Source organism: Opisthocomus hoazin, chromosome 18, assembly GCF_030867145.1.
Source record: "Opisthocomus hoazin isolate bOpiHoa1 chromosome 18, bOpiHoa1.hap1, whole genome shotgun sequence".
NCBI lineage: Eukaryota > Metazoa > Chordata > Aves > Opisthocomiformes > Opisthocomidae > Opisthocomus > Opisthocomus hoazin.
The window spans coordinates 4,583,805-4,602,221 of NC_134431.1; positions in this window are offsets into that span (position 1 = coordinate 4,583,805).

Consider the following 18,417-nt stretch of genomic DNA (forward strand, 5'->3'; position numbering starts at 1 on the left):
GCCTCCAGCAGCGTCAGGATCCATTTGTGTCAGGAGGAGCCAGGGATGGGGCTGGGGGAGGAGGGGAAGCTCCATCTCCCTGGGACAGCAACGCTTGTGCAGAGGAGGGACCCGGTCCCTGGGGAGCAGGGGCAGTGCTGGCAGAGGTGGTGTGGTACCAGCCCAGCTCCAGGCCTTCGGACAGGCGGCAGCGACCTTCTCCAGCCTAAACACAGCCCCCGAGCTGCCTGTCCAGCCTCCCTGCCTAACGCTATGGGACTTATTTGCCTTTCAGCACCCAGAAAACCCCTGCCAGACAAACCACCATAACATGGCAATTGCCAAGAAGTTGCCCGATGATGCTAAGCAGGACACGGCCGTGGATGACAGCGGCATGGAGGGAGTGAGACCCTGCTTGCCAGCCCAGGCGACTGCCTCACCCCCACCTGGCCTTTGCTCTGATTTGACACGGGATGTGCTGAAGAACTGTCACGGCTGCCCACAGCTCCCAGGTCTACCTGACAACAGGAGATGGCTTTCCCTAGGTGGGAGAAGGGTCTCCAGGATCCTGTTGACCTGTGCAGCACCCGTGTGTTGAGCACTTTCAACCCACCTGTCTCCTTCTGGCTCCTGTTCAAACCCAGTTTGTCCACTAAGCAGGTACCACTCCCTTGGTGAAGCTCGACATGCAGCCAGTTACCAGGTTTTCCCAGTGTGCCAACCAGCAATGGGCAAAGCAAACCCACAGCTAATGGGGTCTCCTGCTAATGGCATTTCCTCAGTAGGTGGGAAAAGCAGTAAAAAAACAGGTATTGGAAAATCCTTTAAAGGACTTTTGAAGCCTTGAGGCTGCAAGGAGGGATGAGCAAGTTCCCAAGCTGGCCCAGGTCCCCGTGCGCTGTGGTGGCCTTGCGGGTCCCCTGCACGGGCAGCCCTGGAGGCCTGAGGACCACCTGGAGATGCCAGGTCCTGGTTCCACTTCCTCGTCCGGCTGCTGCTGCTCTCCAGCACCCCAAGACTCCCCACCACCAGCTTCCTGGGCCTTCCACAGGTGCCACCAACCAGCAGGCAGCTCGTCTCAATGACAGCACCACAGGGAGATGGCTTTTGGGCAAAAAGATGGAGATACTTCTCATTTTGTCTCCTTGCAGCAAAGACAGCCCAGAGGACAACACAATGTAAGGCTCGGTTTAATGCATCTGGATAACAGTCCTCTTCAAAACTGCAGCTAATTAGTTAAATAATACCCAATGTTATTAATTCTACAGCTCTGCCATCATCAACGCATTTGTAATAATAGTGTTTCCTCTGTAATAGCATGAATCATAGTGGATTTACTAAGAAATTAAGGGGAAAGGGATATTATCTCCCTTGGGAACGCCATTTGACAGCAGCTCTACTCACTGTGCAGATTTATATTGGTTTAACTCTTAATGTCTTGGTTATTAATCTGCTTTCCAACTTCCTCTCACAAACACCCCTCTGTGAGTGTAAACCACAAGATGGTGAATGCGGCCCCCCTCCTGCCAAGCGCAGCTGGGCGAGGGGTGCTCCAAGCAGAGCAGCCCCGGAGAACCCCGTTGAGTCCTTACGGAGGGCCAGCACAGCCACCGGCATTGCCTCAGAGCTTGCGAGGGCAGGAGAGCAAGGTCCTGCCCTTCCTCGATGGGCAGTGTCCACTTCTGGACAGCCGGTTTGCTCGCTCTCTGCTCCATGCTCAAAAGCCTCTTCTGGCATTTACAGCAGAGCAAGAAATATTCAGCATCTCTTCCCGACACTTACCCCAAGCATGGAAAGGTTTCATTGAAACTTCTTTTCCCATAACCCCTTCTCGTCCCAGCAGGCTTCTGGTTCAGGACGATTGCACCAGACCAGGCAGTAGACCAACAGCAGCTTGTCTGAGCCAGGGAATAAAGTAAGGCACCCACCAGAGACCGTGCTCAGCTCGCGGATGCCCAGGCAGGGCACCAAGCTCCACACATCCCCACAGACCACGTCAGTCGTGGTCATGTCCCTGTGGGAAACCTCAGCAGCTCAGCCCCACCATCCTCACTAGTGCCCACCCGTGAGCAGTGCATTGAGCTTTCACCAGCAGTTCCCTTCTGATGAACATTAAAGCTTGATTTATCCGCTAAAAATCATATGATCTGATAAAAATTAAAGCCTGATAAAAATTAAAGCCTGAAGTCTAACACGATCCAGCTCAGTATTTTTACTAAGAGCTCATCTTTCCTTGACTAGTTTATGGCTGTGCATAAAGACGATGAGATTTTTAATGCAGCCTGCATTAAACTCCTTCGCTGACCTGCCCGGGAGAGCAGCGATGCCGTGGAGGCCATCCACCCGCTGGCAAGAAAACGAGCAGGAGGCAAGAAGCGCAGCACGTAAGAGAAAGCGCGGCGATGCTGCAGCAGCCGTGGCAGCTCTCCTCCCACCTGCCCACCCAAACCAGCACGGCCATCCCCAACCACACACAGAACTGGTGTCCCCAGTGCGAGGAAACACGGGGGTTCCACACCGAATGAGAACGTGGGTTCGCCGTCCCTGTCCTTCACTCCTTGCAGAGGACTCAGGGAACACCTGGTTCATTTTTTCACCCCGAGTTCTCAACACAAAAATTTTTTTTTTTTTGTCCCTTTAATTTTTTTTCTTTTTATTTTTGACACCTTAATCTGCAGCCATGACTTTCTGATACTGGAAGAAGCTGAAAAGTCATCCCCTGCGCCCTGGATGAAATCTAGGAGAGTCACTGGCTGGAGATCCAGCCTGCGCTCGGCGCTTTTCAAAGCCGTGAGCCCGTTTCTCCTCTCTCTTCACGTTTGCTATGTTTTGGTTCTAATTCGTCAAGCATGAGTTGCAGCCTGGGTAATTACATTTGTCTTAATTAGTATGTATTACCACACACCGCCGCGCTGAAGGGACTTCTCTTCTGCGGCCGGCTCCTCGCCACAGCTGTAACCCCGCGTTTCCGTAACGGTGAGCGCAAGCTGCTGCAAGAACGCAGCCCGTTGCCGTGGGGCTGCTGGCAGCCAGTTGATTAAATACAGAAACGCTTTCTGCACACGCGCCCATAAATAAGTTATAACGTTAGTGCAAAGCAGGATGCCCTTATTGCTGTTTTATCCTGTTTTCTTAGGCCTCGCTGGGAGTGATGCTCACCTGCGGGAGAAGCTGCGATGCTTTGTGGGGTGCGAGAGCAGGGGGTGTCAGAGCGAGGAACACCTGGGATGGTGGGGAGCAGGTCATGGGCAGGCTGAAGGGAGCCTTTAAAGGTATTTAAGGTGAAAATTTCAAACGAGACCTGAAGCTGGAGTTGAAGCCCCAGCTGCAGGGTTAGCTTTTCTGCCCACGCTGAGAAGCCACCACGGATTGTGGATCAGGGGCTGGAGAGCCAGGGGTGGGAGAGGGTGAGGGTGAAGTGTGGAGTAAGATAATTAAATGAGCAGAGATCAGGAAGATTAGTGGTAATACCCAGCATTTCACCAAGCCACGTCACGGGACTCGATTAAATTATATCACGAGTGTTTCAAGACATGCACTGTAGATAAGCAATGAGAGAAATGATCTGTCTTAATCGGGGGGACGGGACACAAGGCAGGGGAGGGAAAAACCGAGGCGGCGACGGCATCTGCCGCTGCCTCCCGCTGAGAGCCCTGATCCGCCCCACGCTGCAGGTCAGCACGGCATAAAAGCACAGGAATCCAGAAAGAAAATGACCGCCGTGTCCGGGTCAGACCACACAGGCCGTTTGTGCCCAGCTCTCTTGGATGTCTGTCACCGTTTAGAGTGAGTTAATTGGGCTAATCTACATCCCAGTTTACGATCAATACTGCATGGAAGAGCACGATTCCTCCACCCAGACTGACTGGCAAGGATGCAGCACTCAGAGTGCGGACGGGATGCAGGGAGGAGCGCAATTTGCCTCAAACTGAGCTTATTTTCAGCCCCAGAGCTGCTTATTGAGTTCTGAATTTCCGAGGCAGCTGGCTTTGGGGCTGAGCGCTGGAGTTCCGCTGTTAAAAATGAACTCCCCGGCTCTGCCAACAAGTCACTGACTTTATGAAGTCGTTAACCAGTGGACTGAAATCAGCTTTCTCTTCCGCTGCCATCCTCCTGCCAGGCGCCCATCCATCCATCACTCCCAGCTCTGCACATCCATCTCGGTGCCCCGGCACCATTCCCTCGGGTCTGCGTCGCAGCGGGATTCGGGTAGGGTGAGGATGCTGCGGATGATGTAGGTGAGAATTTCAGTTGCCTGGCTGCATAAAAAGCACATTTTTTGACAGAAATGGGTCATTCCAGCACTCGTGGTGCTGACAAATGAAAAGCACCGGCTGGGGTCTGGTGGGGTGCAGGTTGGGCACTGTGGTCCCTCAAATCTCGCTGCTCTCCCCACGGCTCATCCTGCTGCAAGGGGCTCATCCTGCCCTGACACGCTTCCCCTCTGCGATGGCACCAGCAGAATTCTCCCTCCACGTGCCAGTCCAGCACTGGCCAGAAAGCCCAGCCCCATCCAGCTCAGTGACAGAGAAGCTCCTGCGCTGGGCAGGGTACCACAACCTGATCAGAGAATTAATAGTCCAGGGGGGCAAAATCATAGATGAAGTCCCAAAGCAGGGACAGCGACGTTTAGGCCCAGGTCCTGCCCTGTCGCAGCCCCTGCAGAGCTGCACGGCTGCGAAGGCAGCTCCACCCACAGCATGGTCACCTTCCGCTGCGGTGGGACGTGCTGGCCCGGAGCAACAGTGGCATGGGATGGGAGACATAGGATGGGAGAGACAGATTTGCACCCAGAATAGCGGGGTTTCAAATACTCACCTGCACCAGGCAGTGAGGCAGTGGGTGACACCACAGCAGCCGCCCTGGGAAAGAAGTTCCTTCTTCTTGCAGGCTTTGCTGTGGCACCCTGGGGACCAGCTTTGCCACGGCACCCAGGGGACCCCAGCTTTGCAGCGGGACCCAGCAAACACCAGATTTCCTGCGAGCAGAGCTGAGGCAGGTCTTTCCCATTCAAGTGCTGGGATTTTACCTCCAAGATTCAAGCACTGGCTCAGCTCTGCCCACCGGGTGCAGCCTGTTGGGGTGCAGAGTGATCCCAAAAAAGGACAGAGCCATTCATGGCACCCCTGCTTCCTCAAGGAGAAGCAGCACAGTCTGAATGCTGTTTAGCTACGAGCTCTGCTGAACCATACACCCGCTCAGCACGAACACTGAGGACCCTTTGCCACCTCCACGGGGACAAGCAGAAGAAAAAGACCTTCCTCCTGCCTCAGCCAAAACCTTTGGCTCAAGTTCATGGCAACGGACCTGAGCCAGTCCATGCCCATGACATCACTCTGCTCACCAAACCCAGAGCCGCAGCAAGAACTATCACCAGCTCCTCGCTGGCAGGAGCGATGGGCGCCCTGACAGCACATGTCCAGGAGAAACAGCAGCGCTCGCTGGGTCTTCATCCTGACGCACCCATCGCTCTCCCTGACCCAGAATTGGTTTTTGATGGATTGGCAAAACAAAAGCGCCCCAAACCTTCCAAGCAATAACGTGAGCCGTGGAGCTGAGAAGGAGCTGATTTAGCACCTCCCGGCCTCGCTGAGAGATGGATTCGTGAGGAAGAATAAACTGCAGGCGAGTGATGAAAGCGGTGGGTGCAGGAAGATTTGTCACGCTCTCCGCTAGCGAGCACCACAAACCGTCCCGGCGGGAATATCACAGCAAAACTCTCCCCGCTTGCCCGCCTGAGCGATGCTTCCTCCCGCCGTGCCTCGCCACAGCCCCGCTCACCCCCAGCCAGGCTCCAGCGCTGGGACACGGCGCCTGGCCCGGGGGTCCCTTCTGGCCCGGGGTCCGTGAGCCGTGGCTCGTCCCCATATTCTGGGTCTCCACCGGTCCCCTGCAGACAGCCAGCGCCATACCCGTGTCCCTGGGGGTGTTACAGAGAGAAGTTGTCCTTTGGGATGTGCCTGGAGGGTTTTGCGGTAGGACCAGAGCTGCCGGGCGCAGGGGGATGCCCATGAGGGGATGCGCCCGCGGCAGCCCAGCCCCAACAGCCCAGGGCTGAGCAGACACGTGGGAAGGAGCAGCCCCAGTCCCCAAAAAACACTCCCAGCAAGCTGTGTGCACACACAGCCTCTTTGCTCTCCCGTCCTTTCGCTCTTCTGATTTAACTTTGTGCTTGTGTCCCTTGGCTCCTGCCCAGGGGATACAGACAGCACCAAGCGCCCCGCAAACAAAATAAAATTCTCCCGTACTGTACTGGCAGGATTACGTGAGATTTGTCAATATTTGCTCGGGATTGAGGTGAAACTGAACTGAGTGAGGCTAAGAAATACTGTCTGATATTGGATTGTGACATGACATTGATAGCCCACGGTGGTGGCTATTGGCGCATCGCCAGCTGTTGAACTGAAAAGCCTCTTTTTTTTCTTTTTCTCCCCCTCCTCTGTATTTTAGCTTTAGGTAAACTGATTGCGAATCGCACATCATACAGCCACAGAGCCAACAGGTACAGAGAACCAGCACCCTGTAACATGCTCAGCAGGGCGAGCTAAATCTGCACGCGTGCTTTGTACCAACGCAGGGAACAGCACAGCCAGGACAGAGGTGCCGCAGGCTGCAGCTCGCACACCCCGTCCTGCACCCCGACACACGGGGCCCCGCTCACCCCCGGGCAGCTCCCCGCTCCCCAGCGCTGCGGCTCAGCCCCACCTGGCTCCCACAACCTGCCTCTGGAGCAGCACGGATAGAGTCAGGCGAGCCACGAAAGCAACTAGTGAGAACCACAGATTTAAAATTTAAACATTTCTTACCCAAATTTTCCCTGGGTGGAGGAAAACACATGAAAAACATCTGCCACAGCAGCTCTGCGCAGCTTTTCACTGCTGGTTTTGGGGTGCTCCTGCTCCCCATGCGCAGGGGAGCTCAAGGCTCACGGAGGCACCGGCAGCGTGGCTGGCCCTGCATGGATCCGGCCCTTCGGCCACCCCTCACTCGCCAAAGCCTCACCAGGGTGAGCAAAGTCCAACTCTTCGTGCCACGCCAGGGCCAGTGGAGCCAGGGAAACGCATGAGGATGGGAAGTGCTGGGAGGGCATCGATGCTTCAGCAGGGCTGGGAGACCTTGGTGCCCACCCCCACCTCACGCACAACGCAGAGCTGCTCCCTGTCCTGGCCATCCGGCTAATTTCAATGCAGATGCTTGTAAATATAAAATAAATGGTAGCACGTCCTTTCACGGAGCTGCTGGGTGGCTGGCAGTGCTTCCCTCCACAGCAGGAGGAGGCTGAACCGGTTCAGGTCCTTCCTGGGGAAAGACACCCCAGGCACAGCACTCTCGGGCTGACACAGGGGATGGGGCTTTGCCTACAGTGTCCCCTGCGGTGCCAGCTCCCGAGAGGATGGGGTCTGGGGACAGAGAGAGCAGGAACGGCAGGGCAGGGCCAGAGAGGTCCCACAAAAACTAGGTTCCATGATAAAGGGGAAAATGGAGCCTCTGCGCAGAGACCCCAGCCTCCTTAGCTGCTCACAATGGACAAAGAGGGGGTCTCAGGGTTGAACCTGCACCGAGCAGCTTGGGTGTAACACCAAGAAGGCTGCAGAGACCCCAACCGTGCTGTCACGGTTCCTCTCTGCTGCACAGGAACGCTGGAGCATCCATCCGCATCCCTCAGCCAGCCCCTCGGTCCTGCCGGCTCCCCACGGCTCCGACGCCGGCTCCGGTTCCTGCAGCTCGCTCAAACGCCGGTGCTCCGAAGCTCCAGGAAGCTCCCATGCAGCCGACATTTCGTCAGCGCCTGGCACAAGCGCTCCAGGGCACCCCGAGGATGAGAACGGTGCCTCACTGCCCGGAGAAGGACGGCTCCTCCAGGACAGCTTGCGCTGCATGAAACACTCCTGATCTCCAGCCCTGCACACGCTGGCACACGGCACCAGGACACCTCACGCTGCCGAACCCCAGAGCCGGCCCCGACCCCCATCCCAGCACTGCGGGGCGTGGAGCTTCCCAAAAAGCCCTTGCTGATGTGGTGGCCCTAGGGCCACCTGGTCCCTGGCAGCTTCGGCCCCGCGGCCAAGCGCACCGACGAGCCCATCATCACACTCCGGCTCAGCACCCACCAGCTGGCTGCTGGGTATCACTTTTGCACAACATGGTGACAGTTATTCATCAACAATTAGCAAAAAATTAATGCAAGAGTCAGATTTAATTATCATCTCAAACGCAGCATTAATTAGAAAGCAGTGGCAGATGGCTCTGCCCCACCTCCCTGCTTCACACATCCTCTCACAAGCCCCTCCTTGGTCTGCGGGACGCGCATCGGCATGTTCGGCTGGGAAGACGTGCCCCATGGCAGAGCTTTAGCGCTTGGTCCCCGGCGCGTGGCCGCGGGCAGCAGGCTGCTAAGGCAAAGGTTGGAAAAAACACATCCCGGTTGCTCCTGCTCTCCTTGCGTGCAGGGTTATGGGCATGAAACCCTGTCTCCACACTCATCCAAGGTCCAGAAATGCCAGCAGGCCACTGTGGACGTCGTTACAAGTGTTCCTGCTCTGCACCTCTGCAGTCGGGGAGGAGCAGACCCTGGCAAGGACAAGGATGGAGAGGAACTGCTGCTGCTCGTGGGATTCTCAGACCCGGCACCACAGACGCCTGGGACAGCAGGCAGAACAAATGCCTACGTGTCTCACAGGGCTGCAGAAAGCCCCAGCACAGCCACAACCATCAGCCCAGCAAGCCCTCCTCCTCCCCTGTTGCCCCAGAGCTGGGACACCTTGAGGGTGCCCAGAGGTAACAGCTCCATCACTGCCATGGGTCCTCAGGGACACGCAGCAGAACCGTTCCCCTCCCAGGCGCTGGGCACCCGCTTTTGGGGATGCTCAGCGCAGCATTTGCTGCCTCCGGTGCTGCACCCGAGCCAGCACAAGGTGATTTATCCCTCCGCACGCAAAGCAAAGCCCTCCTGTTCCAGCGACGCCGCCAGGCCCGGCATCCCAGCACCCGAGGGCCGAGTCCCGCCGCGCCAGAGCCGGCACCGCGGGCGGGCGGCTGCACAAGCCTCTGCCAGAGTGAAAGTGTCGCAGAGGCGAAGAGCATCCCGTTGCCATTGGGTTTCACGCTCGCTGCTTGAAATTGTTCATTCGCGTCTGTAGCTCTGGTCACAGCAACACGCCATCAAGAAACCCTACGGCAAATTTCTCATCTTCCAGCAAGGTCTGGGAGCGTTAACGGAGCAACGGCAACGCCACGGACACGAGAGGGACGCGCTGCCGGTCAGCGTGCCGACACGGCACGAGACAGCCCTGACCAAAGACGGTGGCCGTGCTTCCCCAGAGCCCGTCCCACAGGCTCAGTGCCCCAGTTTCCCCACCTGTCAACCAGTTTAACCACTTGTGCTGACAGGCCCGATCCCCCCCGTGCCATCAAACGTCACCTGATGGTTTTCTCACCAGAAGCGTGAGAGCCACAACCCAGCCGCGAGCCCACCCGAGGTGGAAGCCAGGCAGATACGTAAGGCACGCCGGGGCAGAGCGCGGGACTCGAGGGACGACAGAGGCTCCCTGCATCCCCAAACCGCAGCCGAATCCACCCAGCTCGTAACGAACCTGCCCAGGATTTATTCCACGGACCAGAGTTTGCACCATGGGACCGCTTGCACCATGGTCTCTTTATAGCCCTCCTGCCTTCGGGGGCATAAATTGTACTGCCATGGCCAGCACGGGAGAGAAAAGCCTTGGACTGTGTCTTCCCTGCAATAAATCAGCGCATTTTACATTTTATCTCCATGTCATTGCTGGTAGGGTGGAGCTGAGACCCGACCCTCCCTGCCGGGGCGAGCACAAGGGCTGGGAGCGGTGGTGCCAAGCTGGAGACCCCAGCATCGCCGCGGGGCCGCACCCCGGCAGGAGAGCTGCGCAGGCTGGGGGTCGGAGACAGGGCCTGAGGACGGCTCCGCAAAGGAGGGATTGCCTTGCTCGGAGCTGCACAAACGCCTCTTGCACCTTGCAGCTGATGAAGCTGGCGGGGCAAGGACAGGACGAGGAACGTGGACACCCTTGGCCAAGCGCCCCAAAAGCCACTGGCCCTGGCCGGGAGAGGTCCCAGACGAGACCACAGAGACTTCCGACCAGTTCAGCCAAGTTCATTCCAGCACAGGAGTGTCCGAGCCGAAATTCAAAACAGGAGCCATTAATAAGTGGTGACACCTCCCACCATCCACCCAGGATCACAGGAGCTCAGCAGGGTGGTGGGCACCTGCCCCGAGCTTTGCTCCCAGACAGCCGAGGAAGAGGGCTGAGGACGGTTGACCCCAGCTATTTTCTTACCAGGAAGCAGTCTTCTGATTCCAGCCCCGAACGTCAGGGCCAGTAACTCTCCTTCTCCATAACCAATGCCAGAGTGGGTGTACCCTTAATAATGAAGATGGGGTGTATTTTATCTGGGAGGAAACTGGCCACCTTGTTCCGAGCTTTTTTAGAACAAGGCAAACTTCTTCCCTGGAAGCCAAGCAAGTGGCAGGGTCTCCTGGGTCCCTGTCCCCAAGGACAGGGCTGTGCTTGCGGCAGCCTCGGGAGCAGCAGCTTTCCTGGAGGGTGAAATGGAAGATGGAGGTGCAGAGAGCTGATCCCTGGCTCTGCGGGGGGCGGCCGGGGGATGACGATGCCTCTGCAGCCTCCGGAGCAGCGCTGCTCTCCAGCCGCAGGCGTGGGTCCCCTCCTCCTCCCCTCCGCGCTTCAGCTGGCGACAAATTTTCCCCAGCTCTTGTTCTGTTAATAGAGACTAAAGAGACCATCGTGTGCTGCTGCTTCGTGATTCATGGAATCGCCGAATCACAGAATCATAGGTTGGAAAAGACCTCTAAGATCATGAAGTCCAACTGTCAACCCAACACCACCACGCCTGCTAAACCATGTCCCCTAGTGCCACATCCACACAGTTTTTGAACCTCTCCAGGGATGGGGACTCCACCACTGCCCTGGGCAGCCTGGGCCAATGCCTGACCACTCTTTCAGTCAAGACATTTTTCCTGATATCCATCTAAACCTCCCCTGATGCAACTTGAGGCCATTGCCTCTCGTCCTATCAGTGGTTACTTGGGAGAAGAGACCAACCCCCACCTGACTACACCCTCCTCTCAGGTAGTTGTGGAGAGCGAGAAGGTCCCCCCTCAGCCTCCTCTTCTCGAGACTGAGCAGCCCCAGCTCCCTCAGCCGCTCCTCATCAGACTTGTTCTCCAGACCCTCCCCAGCCTCGCTGCCCTTCTCTGGACACGCTCCAGCCCCTCAATGTCCTTCTTGGAGTGAGGGGCCCAGAACTGAACACAGCACTCGAGGTGCAGCCTCACCAGTGCCAGTACAGGGGCCCGATCCCTGCCCTGCTCCTGCTGGCCACACGATTCCCGATCCAAGCCAGGATGCCACTGGCCTTCTTGGCCACCTGGGCACAATAACAGAGCAAGGCAAAGCACGGACGCCAAAGCCTCTGTGGCCCCTGGGAAGGTGCTGCTCCTCTGCCTGGGTGCCCAGGTGCTGCGGGGCAGGAGGACAGAGCCCAGCGCCCAGGAGCTGCAGCCGGCCCCGCACAGAGATGCCAGTGCTCGCGCTGCCAAAAGTTACCGGTCTCAGGAGAGGAAGGCGTTTGTGCTCCCCAGATCCGATGCCGCTGTCACTGGATGTGACCTCTGTCACCTCCAGAGGTGGCCAGAGGTGGAAAAGGCAAGTTGCTTCTCCGGCACGCCTTGGTGGGGGAGACAGGGATCACTGGTGCTGCAGAGGACGCAGCGATCCGGGCAGAGCCAGGGACAGTCAGCGAGCTGTTGGGGCAGAGCTACTGGAAAAACGGCATCTCGCTGTTCTGCAGGACCCGACACATCCCGGCGCGGCCAAGCTGCCACGTCACTGCCCGTCAGCTGAGCCACGAGAGGGTGCCACGCAGCCATCCAGGCACCCTGGGATTTCTCTGGTTATTGTAACGATTTTCTAGTCTCCAAACCCCTATTTTCACCCTATTATACACAGCTGCTGATTTTTAGGGTCTTTTGAGCAAAAGTGCGTGCTCTTCTGCGCTCCGCACCACAGGTATTTAGCATAACCCCACTGCTTTCGCCGCTGGTAATCAGATTTTCCCCTTCCCCTACCACATTCATGAGGCCGAGCTCCCACCCGCCCCCCGCGCATCCTGCCTGCGTGAGCAGGGGTGCTCCTCAGCTCCCTGGCCGGCATCAGCGTGCCAAGGGGAGCGGCGGCATTTGTCACACAATCACAGGATCCCAGCATGGCAGGGGTTGGCAGGGCCCTCTGTGGGTCACCCAGCCCAACCCCCTGCCCAAGCAGGGTCACCCAGAGCAGGCTGCACAGCACCGCGTCCAGGTGGGGCTTGAATATCTCCAGAGAAGGAGACTCCACAGCCTCCCTGGGCAGCCTGGGCCAGGGCTCCGTCACCCTCAGAGGGAAGAAGTTCTTCCTCATGTTCAGCTGGAGCTTCCTCTGCTTCAGTTTGTGCCCATTGCCCCTTGTCCTGTCGCTGGGCACCACTGGAAAGAGCCTGGCCCCGTCCTCCTGACCCCCACCCTGCAGATATTTATAAGCATTTATTAGGTCCCCTCGCAGCCGGCGCAGGCGCACAGACCCGGTTAGGGTGCTGGAGCCTTGTGCAGCCGGAGGCAGCGTTCCTCCCCGTTCTGCTGGGGGTTTGAAGAGCGGTGCGAGCACTTCTCCTCTCGCCCACCAAACGCTCCGCTTTGCCCTCAGGAGAGCAGGCCAGCAGCGAAGCCCAAGCCTCGATCTCTGAGAGCAGTCAAAGCACCCAGCGTCACCCAGGATTTGGTCCACCCTGGTCTGGGACCCCCCGATCCCACGGCCGCTGCCCACAACGGCACGGCGTGGGGGGGGGCGGCAGCCCCCAGCCATGACCTCCACCCCTCACTGGTGGGACAGGGAGCTGCTGGGGTATCACCAGCTGCCCGCCCCGGCGAGAAGGTGCCCTGCTGCCTGCTCCTGCCTGCTCCTGCCTGCCCAGGGACAGGGCTGAGGTGGTTGGAAAGGGCCGGGGGGACTGCGGTCCCAGCATCCGTCTCCTTCCCACCCTCGCGCTGGACCAGCTCTGGTTTAACACTGCTGAACTGCACAGAGATGGAACTCCATCACGGCATTGCCCTCTGCTGGCACTTCCTCCCGGAGAAGCTGTGTCCCCCCAAAACACCCTTGGGGAGCAGCTTCGCTGCCGGTGGATGCTCAGCCGGGCACCCACAGCAGCCCCATGGTCAAATACCAGTGACACCAGTGGCCCCGGCCAGAGGGACTGGGCGAGGACGGCTCCGTTGGCTGCAGTGTGCCCAGGAGAGCGGCGAGCGACTGGAAAAAGGGCCTGGAGCCTTTCAGGGGCCGGGCTTCATCCTCAGGGGAAGACGGAGTTGATAATTGAATTGGGGAGAAAAAATGGTTTTCATTAACCGTTAGCAGCCAGTGACCCTCTCCCAGGGCTGAAATACTACTCTGCGATTTCCAAAAGCTTAATGTGGTTCTGGAGATACACAGAGATTATTTCATGGTTGCAGACCTCGTGGGGAGATGCTTTCCGGAGCAGGGGGATAGCTGGCCGACGGGCCACCGCTGCTTGGGCGTGGGGTGACGCTGGCCGGGTGCCCTCGGCGCATCCCCAGCACCCCAACATCTCCCTGCCCGGCGGGGGGCTCAGGCCCTTGGGCAGCACCCGGCGATGGGGGTCAGCGATCCCCCGAGATCCCAAGGGAAGGGCTGGGGAAGGGTGGGCAGGAGCCACCCCAGCGGGATATTGCCCGGACGGTGCCACGTTTGCACGGTCTCTGCAGCAGACCGAGTGCCCCGCGGAGAAGGGGACGCGTGTGCACCCACACGTGTGTGTGCACTTGTGTGCAAGCGCAGCAGAGAGGACAGGCCAGGCCACAGCAGCAGGACAGTGCTGGTCGCGCCTCAGTGCTTGATCGCCCAGCCCAAACCCCCTGGTGCCTGGGACATCTGGGAACCTCGAGCCAGGGTGCTGCCTACCTGGGACCACAAAGAGCCCTGGAAGTCTCATGTCCATCTCTCTCCAAAGCCACCTCTTCCCTCGTGCTGGTAAGGATGGCTGCCACCAGCCGGGGATGGGAGCCGTGAAGGTGGGGGATTTTAGAGAACTCACCATGGATGGGGAAGACCCATCTGAGCCGCGTGGCCCTGCGTGTCATGTCCCTGCCGCCTGCTGACCGCTTGTCACAACCCTTGGTGAAACCTTCTCACACTGCATGCATGGAGCTGGTCACGGAGGAGGACGGGGGACGTCACCCCGTTAGCATAGCGGGTAATGAGACCGGGAGCACAACTGCAGGCAAAGAGCTAAGCAAAGGGCAGGAGAAACACAGGAGGAGCAGGAGGGTGGCAGGAGCTGGCCCCAGACCCAGCTGGATCTGGCCAACTACCCCTCCTTAGCACCCACGGGACAACCAGCAATGGATGCTCTCGGCCACAGCTCTGAGACGACACGTAGGAGGATCCACCGGCTTCCCATAGTGCAGGCAAGACAAGGGAAAACCTCCGATAACGCCCTAAAACGTGGCCTTAAAATCCTGCCAGCTGACCAGCTCGGGAGTCACCCAGCAGAGCTGCAACGCCTGGAGCCAGGGGAGGGAGGGATGGGCAGGGGATGGGCTGCTGAGAGCCTCGAGATCTGGAAAGCATCACTTCGATTTAACGGGCCTTGATGTTTGAAAATGAAGTCAAAAGAGCTCTTTTGCCACAGGGCTGAGGATAAGCCGAACGCGAGCAGGATTTAGAGGGGGAAGAGCTTTCCAGATGAGCGGAGCGCAATTTTATCTTAAGAACCAAAATAATGATAAAAATAACTAGCAGGGGAGACAGGGAGCGTTGAGCGCAGCATACAAACGTCAAACTCCAGATCCTCTCAGCAGAGCCATAATAAAAGGGTTTAACCTGTTCTATCGATTAGCGGTGTTACACCTCTCGAGAAGCAACTCGTTCTTACGGCAGGCTAATTTCATAAATACGCTGCATTCAGAGGCTTCAATAAGCTGATTGGTTTTAATTTAAGGGTTGAGATTTAAATACACATCTGCAAAGGGATTAGAGAGAGTTGCAACTGGTGATGGCACCATTGCCATGGCAACCCAAGAGGCTCCCCCACGCTGTGGAGAAGCCGGCGGTGGTCCTTGGGGCACCAGCACCCCAGGGAGCCGGGGAGGGACGGGCGGCCTGGGGCGAGACCCCGCGGCCAGGCAGTGCCGAGGGGCTCTCCGACCCGCTCCGCTTTTCGGATGCCCCGTGCCATAACCCACTGACCTGGCACCAGTGACGCGCAGGATGACGGCGGTGGCCTCGGGACCCCGGGAGGTGATGGGCCCCAGGGGCTGTGCCTGGGAGCGGAGGAGCTGCAGCGTCACAGGAGCATCCGATGGGTTTCCATGGTGGGGTTCAGCAGAGGACGAGGGCAGGGTAGGTCCAAGGGAAGGAAGGGGGGGACTGGAGCATCTCTCCGACGAGGAGAGGCTGAGGGAGCTGGGCTTGTTCAGCCTGGAGAAGAGAAGGCTGAGAGGGGACCTTATCAATGCCTACAAATATCTGAAGGGTGGGTGTCAGGAGGATGGGGCCAGACTCTTTCCAGTGGTGCCCAGCAACAGGACAAGGGGCAACGGGCACAAACTGAAGCAGAGGAAGCTCCAGCTGAACATGAGTAAGAACTTCTTCCCTCTGAGGGTGACGGAGCCCTGGCCCAGGCTGCCCAGAGGGGCTGTGGAGTCTCCTTCTCTGGAGATATTCCAGACCCACCTGGCCGCAGTGCTGTGCAGCCTGCTCTGGGTGACCCTGCTTGGGCAGGGGGTTGGGCTGGGTGATCCCGAGGTCCCTTCCAGCCCCTGCCATGCTGGGACTCTGTGAAGAGGAGGACCAAACATGTGCGTGCCCGGGTGCAGCCGCTGCTGGGAGCTCGCAAAACGTTCCTGCTCCCTCCCATCGCCGCGTCAACACACACGGCCGAGACGGCCCCTTTGAAAATGGCCTCTCCTGCCTCCCACCACTTCCACAGCACCCTTCCCACGCTCACACGGGTTCTCCACGTCTGTGGGGAGGAGCTGCACCTCCACCCACCCCTGAAGAAACCATGCCAAGGAACCGCCACGCCAAGGGCGCTCGGAGCAGGCCCAGCCTTGCCCACACCGCGGGAGCCAACGGCAGCCGCACGCAGGGACGCAACTGCTGAGCTCCGCTTGCTGCTGAGCTCCCAGGCTTCCTCTCCCTGGAGCCGGGAGCCCCTTTTCAGCCCCTTTTCAGCCCCTGCGGCTGGCATCGAAGCCACGTCTGACCCCACCGGCGCGGACAGAGGCCGTGCACAGGAGGGGACTTCCCCAGGCACGGCTTGGCTGGATGCAAAACGCTCGAACTGAAGCAGGTGGAGCAGACCGACAGCTCGTCCTCCTCTCGGCACTGGAGCTGTTCTCCCGGCTGACACCAAGCCAGATTCATCCATGAGCAGTAAGAGCAGACCGACGAACGCAGGAACAGTTGTGGCAGGTCCTGCAGCAGAGCCTGTGGCCCAGAGGAGGTTCGTCAGGGACGGGCAGCCCGGGTGCGGCGCCCATTCCCGGGGAGCGCTTCCCCACAGGCGAAGCAAAGCCAAAGGTCCGATGACTTTTCCTGGAGAAGCCACACTTTCCCTCAAACGCCTGAATTACCAAAAAGCAGATGACACATTCTAGTGAGCACATTGCCCCCCCCACACCCCGAGATGGCTCCTGGTGTGCCACGTTCGCCGCATGACGCTCAGCTTTGCTCCCGCGGCACCCGGACCGGCGTGCCAGGCCACCCGCTCCCCAGCGAGCTCCTCTTGCCCACGCCGGGGAAGACCCCCAAGAGCCTCCCGAGAGTCCGTGGCTACCACACAGCAGCTAACCAGGGACTCTGCTCATCAGTTAAGCCCCTGGAGAGCGGTTTGCCACCGGCGGCTAACGGAGCCCCTCTTCTTTCCCGCCTAGTTAACATTACACCGAAGGTTCTTGCAGTTGAACGTCTGTGTCTTAAAGCAGTCCCAGAACGAGCATCTGTTGGAGAGCAGGCCAGGAAAGGCACACAGGAAAGCCACTCATGCATCTGGGAAGGCAAAGATCCGACGACACTGAGGACTGATTTCACACGAAGCTGTGTCGGGCAGAGCTACGGCTCTCCCTCCTTGCCGTACAACACCAGCGCTCCGCAGCCCCGGGGCAGGATGCGTGCCGAGGTTTATCACCAGCAGCGCTGAAAGCAAAGCCCCCTCCGCCACTCCGCGGCCCAGCCTTTGCGTGTTCGCCCTGTTTGAAAGGTACAGAAGCAGATACTCGGTGCGAATGAAGTCCTGAGCCTTTCCGTGGCCACCACGCAGCAATTTCTTTCGTGCCTCCCCCAACCCAAATGCGCAGCATAAACACCAGCTCACAGGATCCCAGCATGGCAGGGGTTGACAGGGCCCTCTGTGGTCACCCAGTCCCATCCCTTGCCGAAGCACAGCAGAGATACCGGCCGCCCCTCTGCAAGTGGCTGACAGCGTTGTAAGGGAAAGGCAGTAATGGCACCCGTCAGCCCAGGCTGTATTTTCGCCCTGCGTTAGGTGGGTCAGTCCCATACACACGTGTAACATCAACCATGCTCTTCACCATCCCTATGGGAAAAAACAAGGATTAGCCACAAACGGAAAATACCTGGATCCCAGGTGCTTGCCTCTAACACAGAACAGCAGCTCTACACGAAAACATGGATGCAGCTTCCAACTAAGCTGCCCGACGAGGGCAAGTTAATTGAGAACAGTTTCCTAGCTGGAACCCCACTGCCCTTCCTAGGACGGGGAAATCCTGGGCAGCGAGCGCAGAGCCACAAACAGCCTGCTGGCAGCCCACAGCTGCTTCGCCTGGCGCTGCGTCTCGGTGCTCCTCACAGGGAGTTCTGCCCACGGGAGGAGTCTGAGCAGGGCAGAAAAATGTTTCACTCTCAGCATTTCAGCTATTCACTCACAGTACGCAACATATCAAGGAATTCAGCGATACTCAAAGCAGAAAGGTGAATGGTCCCCAGACATACCTAATAAATTGTAGGATTAAGAAACCACCTCATTATTTATGAAAATAATCAAGAAAAAACAGGTTGTGAAAAATAAGGCTGTCCCAGCCAGCTGGCTAAAAGTAACCAGGAACCATCAGACACACTCAGTAACACATTTTCTTCTGGCTGTGCAGACTGGGTTCTCCCTTCAGCTGAAGCAATGGGCTACAGGGGCAGGAAAGCGAACACAACCCGGGCAGCAGCTGGGTTGCCAGGTGGTGCCTCTGCCACCCCGTTTCTGATCTTCTACATCAGTAACCCGAACAGCATTAACAGTGCTAACGGGATTTCTTTTCCCTCTCCCAGCTACACCTGAGCACTTCTCTTACGACACTTCACCGCACTCGAGATG